Source organism: Triticum urartu, chromosome 5A (assembly GCF_056163025.1).
Source record: "Triticum urartu cultivar PI428250 chromosome 5A, HENAU_Tu73, whole genome shotgun sequence".
In the NCBI taxonomy this organism is placed as follows: domain Eukaryota; kingdom Viridiplantae; phylum Streptophyta; class Magnoliopsida; order Poales; family Poaceae; genus Triticum; species Triticum urartu.
This window is the reverse complement of record NC_141877.1, coordinates 164,023,773-164,029,735: the sequence shown is the minus strand read 5'-3', so window position 1 is coordinate 164,029,735 and position 5,963 is coordinate 164,023,773.

Genomic DNA, 5,963 nt, shown 5'->3' with positions numbered 1-5,963 from the left:
ATCCGGCAGGGGCAGAAGATAGCTATGTGGCCCCCAAGGCTCTCCGCGTCCGGCCTCCGAAAGGGGCCATAGGACAAGTCCGGCACCGTCTGGTGCTCGGCCGGAGGAGCTGAAGGTTCTGCTGGGGCGAGCTTCTATCTTAGAGGAGCACCGTGCATTGATGGGCACGGTGATTGAAAGGATTTCATCCGCAGAAAGCGGATTGCATGAGGCCGTCAAAAGTTTACTGACGGGTTTTGAGGTACGTTAGATAATGTACACTTTTGTCAGTTGCGCATAAGTAAGATGCGCCCTGTATAGATAGTAGCGCCTGAGACTCTGCGCGTTGTCAAGAAATGACGGCACGCAGAGGATCATAATCCCAGGTCTAAGATGTCGCCTTTGAATGTAGGTGGCGAGGTGTCCGGAATCAAGCCGAACTGATGATGTGGCTGAACTAAAGTGGCAACTGGACGTGGCAGATGCCGACATCGCGCTTGTCAACAAGCGGCTTGATGAGGCTCAAGGTATGTAATTCTTCGGGCGGCATCAAGTAAGAGGAGCTTCATGCCAGTGTCTTACAATGTGTGTGCTTGACGCAGATGGTACGGCTGCCATGGAGAATCTTAGGGCAGAACTTGCCCGAGCTAAGGAGCAAGCCAGAAAAAGCGATGCGGCTGCCGAGAAGGCCCTTGAAGAGCTGAAAGCCGAACAGGCTGCTCACTGCCGAAGCAAAGAAGAAATGGCCGAGATGGCCGAGAAGTTAAAGAGCGCTGCAGACCGTTGCAAACTTCTTGAGAAAGAATACCGGGCAAGACAGACGGACTTAGAGAAGGTCGTTGCCGATGCCAAGGATGCTCGCTCTGCGATGAGAGCTGCGAAGGAGGAGCTGCATCAAGCCGAACAGATTGTGGCCGGAAAGCCCTTTATGCTGCGAAGGAAGTTTTGTGATCCGAAGTTTGCTCCGTTGGACCGGATGTGGAGTGTGGAGGACACCTATCTGGATTTGGCAGCGAGTGCTGCTGATGCAACCGAACACTTTCGAGATCAAGAAGATCGCGAAGTGGAAAAGCTTTTCTGGTCGCAGTTTCACAATCCAGAGCGTCCACTGGCAGTAGACGATCGTTTGGCTCAATGGGCCGAACTGAATAGGTTATCCGTACTCGCCATGAAGTACGTCATGGGTTATCTGTGGCCGGGGAGATCGGAGCCGAAGAGTTATTTCAGCTTGGTGCAGCAATTCCTTGACGCGGTGCCACGTATTGATGCGATGAAGAGGTCAGCATGCATAGAGGGCGCACAGATGGCTTTTGCCCGTGTCAAAACATACTGGGTAGGGATGGAGACCACCATTGTTGCGTCCTGAGACTTGGACGAAAGCCGAGTACCCTCCGAGCACTATTTTCAGGAAGTCCTTGAAGGCGCTCGTGTAATAGAGACGCAGTGCTCGAAGGATGCTATGTTAAGATAGCATATGTAATTATAAAGTAATATTTTGATAAGCTGTAGTGGCCTTTTTTATACTTGTGCCTCCAAGTATTGGGAACACCTCCTATGCGGCCATTTTAAGATATATATATATATATATATAGAATCTGAAAGATGGCAGTCGTTGGCTTCAGCCCCCACGCACATAGTGCGGGGGTGCTCGTAGAAGACGCATTTTCACACTTAACCCAACGTCTTGGTCCTACAAAGGAGGTGATAGCACAGCGGGCCAGGCAACCGGACTATAATGCTTTAACACTTTCACTTAGCCATAGGTGTTTGACAATGAGACTCTTTAGGTAGCTCCTTGGTGGCAACTGCGCTCGTCCGAATTCGGGGCGCGTATGTGCCTGACCGGGAAGCGGCCCTTCGTTAAAGCGGAGGAATCCGATAGATTCTGATAGGTCATCGAGTGGCTGACCAGTCTCACGCTACATCATGACAGTCAGTTTTCGGCTTTCTCTACTGAGGTGCTCGCCCGGCCGAACCGGGGGCACAATCGCAGTAGTTCTCCTGGTGCTACCTTAGCCGGTAGAGCGGAACGTAAGGTAGCCGAACTCAGGAGCCGGGCAACCCAACATTTGACCAAAGACATGATTCGGAGCTGATGCATATAATGCCAAAACTCGCGATGCCGAACACTCCCTAAGGTGTTCGGTCTTTATGAGTGCGGGCGAAACAACACTCTTTATTAAAAAAGCCCCTAGTGTCCAGGTACGTGCAAAAATTCTAACGTGGCCACATGCCAAGACGCCAGCCTCCTCCTTGGTTATATCAGAAAGAAAAAACCAGGGGATGTGTAGCAACAAGAGACAGTAAAAAAAGGTTTACGCAGGGTCTTAATCTAAAAAGAATCCTTTAGGACGGGTCCCTACTGCACGTCTGCGCCTGTGTCTCCCTTGTGCCGTATCCTGGACGGGCGCCGCACGACGTTCATCTGTAAAAGAGAGGAACTGAGTTGAAAATGGGTCGTGCCGAAAAAGTTTAAAATAAGCAAAGTATAAAGTAAGATATATAAGATTGAGCTTTATTGTCTCTTATTGTATATGCGTGGAGCCCCTAGTGCGGGGGTATATGGCTTCTAGGCCTACATCAATGATGATTTTGCACCGAACTCGTCTATCCGCGTTCGTGGTCTTGAATGACCTATTTCGAAGTTTTTTTTGGCCGGTGAGGCCATTTTGCTGTGGGGCTGTCAAAGCGGCCGCACAGTCCTCCGCTTTTGGTGCTTTAGTGCTTCCCCTTCAAAGAGATGATGCCTCGTGGACCGGGCATCTTAAGCGTAAGAGATGCATAATGAGGTATTGCGTTAAAGCGAGCGAAAGCTTCGCGTCCCAGTAGTGCTTGATAGCGACTTGAGAACGGGACGATATGGAATGTCAGCTTTTCACGGCGGAGGTTATCGGCAGAGCTGAATGTGACTGTGAGCCGGAGAAAACCCGTACAATGGGTGTCCGGACCAGGTATTACCCCTTGAAAGGAGGATTTGCTGCGGTGGATTCTTGCTGGGTTTATCCCCATGTGCTGGATTGTATCCTGATATATCAGGTTTAGTCCACTGCCGCCGTCCATAAGGACATTTGAAAACTGCCACAGTCCAGCCTACATTCTTGATATTCCTAGAATAATCTAGCTGATCGAAGATGATCGGTTTTGACAACCAGTGGCAGGACCCTTTGGGGATGGGCCGTGTGGTGCGTACCTTTACGGGCGGCGCACGTTTAGTTATGTCAAGTGAGTTCACTGTTTTTACTTCTTGTGGAAAGTTCTTTTGTTTCCTGGTACTCTGCTTTTGGGGTTCGTCCTCGTCTTCGCTTGGTGTGTCGAGCCCCTTGTGTTCGGCATTGAGTCTGCCGGATTGTTTGAAAACCCAACAGTCTCTGTGGGTATGGTTAGCAGGCTTCCCGGGAGTACTGTGTATCTGACATATCCTGTCCAGGATTTTATTTAGGTTGGATGGATCGTCCCTGTTCTCCTGGGGGGGGGGGATTTTTCCTTATTTTGTCGTGAGCCTTTGAATCCGGCATTAACTGCCGTGCTCTTCGGACTTTTGTCTTTAGTCCAGCGACGGTCCTTGTTGCATCGCGGTTTTCCGTTTCCATCCCTAGTTTCGGATGTACTTGGGTTGCTGGGGCTGCACCTTGCCAACCAGCTGTCCTCCCCTGCACAAAAGTGGGTCATGAGGCTTGTTAGTGCGGCCATTGGTCTTGGCTTTCCTTGGCCGAGGTGTCTGGCGAGCCATTCGTCTCGGACGTTATGCCTGAAAGCTGCTAAGGCTTCGGCGTCTGGATAGTCGACTATCTAATTCTTTTTAGTGAGGAATCTATTCCAGAACTGCCGAGCTGATTCTCTGGGTTGTTGATTTATGTGACTAAGATCGTCTGCATCCGGAGGGCGGACATAGGTCCCTTGAAAGTTTGCTCGGAAAGCATCCTCGAGCTCTTCCCAGCTTCCAATTGTGTTTTCGGGAAGGCTTTTAAGCCAATGCCGGGCTGGCCCTTTAAGCTTTAGGGGTAGATATTTTATGGCGTGGAGATCATCTCCTCTAGCCATGTGTATGTGGAGGGTATAATCCTCGATCCAGACTCCAGGGTCTGTTGTTCCATCATATGACTCTATGTTTATGGGTTTGAATCCCTCTGGGAATTCATAGTCCAGGACATCATCGGTGAAACATAGGGGGCGTGCGGCGCCCCTGTATTTGGGTGTGCCGGATTCCGATGATGGCTTCATAGCGTTGCTTACGAGAGCTTGCTTTCTTGGCCCGTAAATGGACCTGACTGGGCCATGATGTGAATCCTTAAGTGGGTCGCATGCCGATTTAGGTGTGGCGCCGCTTGCCGCTTTGTGGGGTCGTCTATCCGACTGTGTGGCTTTTTCATTTTTTGAATGCGAGGGCTCTAGGGCCTCTTCGTCGAATTCAGGCAGTAGCTTTCTTTTCGGATAGCTTTTAGTGCGGCGACTGTCGCCGTACTTATCTGTGGTATTGATTACTTTGCTCCATCTAATCCGGAGTGCGTCTTCCGCTGTTTTTAGCTTCCGCTTCTGCTTCTTTAGGCTGAGTGCAGTTGCAACGAGCCTCTCGTGGAGATTCTTCTGCTCCATAGGTTTATTCGGCGTGAGGTCATCTGGAATGCCGTTTTCGCCGGAGGAGGGATGTTCGGTTTCTCTATCCGTGTTGCCCTGTTCGGACGGTTGCTCTAAGGCCTGCTCATCGTCTACCAGCTCGTCCTGCTCTATGGCTGGGTTTTTGTTGAGGCGGGGCTTGGGTTGGCGTTTACGCCGACGCTTTGATTGCTTTTCGGGGGGTCGATCTCCCATCCCGTCCCCTTTTTCCTCGTTGTCGCTTCCTTTAGGGGTATCCACCATGTACACATCGTGAGATGAGGTGGCTGTCCAATGTCCTATGGGCGTTGGTTCGTCGGTATCTCCTGCATCGTCATCCATGCTATCGATGTCTCCGGAGTCGACGTTGAGCATGTCGTTTAAATTGTCGACAGTGGCTACCAAGTGGGTGGTGGGTGGGCTCTGAATTTCTTCATCGTCCGTTTCCCAACCTTGCTGACCGTAGTCCGGCCAGGGCTCTCCTAATAAAGAGAGAGACTTAAGAGAATTTAGGATGTCGCCGAAGGGCGAGTGCTGAAAGATGTCCGCGGCGGTGAACTCCATTATCGGCGCCCAATCAGATTCGATCGGCGGGGGCGCGGGGGGCTCGGAGTTCGGAGAGGAATCCGGCTCCTGGGAGTCACGGGCCATGCAGAGTGCGGGGCTGGAGTTCGGCTCGATCGCCTCTGAGATCGCAGCCCCTGAGGCAGCGTCCAACCGCTGATCCTCGATCGACGCATTATGCTCCGAATCAATGGTCGAAACCGATGCGTGTGCGGCCTCCAAGGCGCTGTTCGGCGGCAGAGCTATATCATGCCCATCGAGACAGTGCGGCACGCTTGGCTGTGGCTCGAATCCGTCGAAGGTCAAGTCTCCGCGGATGTCAGTCGTGTAGTTTAAGCTTCCAAACCTGGCTTGATGGCCAGGGGTGTAGCTTTCGATCTGCTCTAGGTGGCCGAGCGAATTGGCCCGCAGAGCGAAGCCGCCGAAGACGAAGATCTGTCCGGGGAGAAAAATCTCACCCCGGACCGTATCGTCGTAGATGATCAAAGGAGCCATCGGGCCTAAAGGCGACGGCACAGAGGAACTCTCAATGAAAGCACCAATGTCGGTGTCTGTCGGTGTCAAAACCGGCGGATCTCGGGTAGGGGGTCCCGAACTGTGCGTCTAGGCCGGATGGTAACAGGAGACAGGGGACACTTTGTTTTACCCAGGTTCGGGCCCTCTCGATGGAGGTAATACCCTACTCCTGCTTGATTAATATTGATGATATGGGTAGTACAAGAGTAGATCTACCACGAGATCAAGGAGGCTAAACCCTAGAAGCTAGCCTATGGTATGATTGTTGTGTATGGAGTTGATTGCCTACGGACTACAACCCTCCGGTTTAT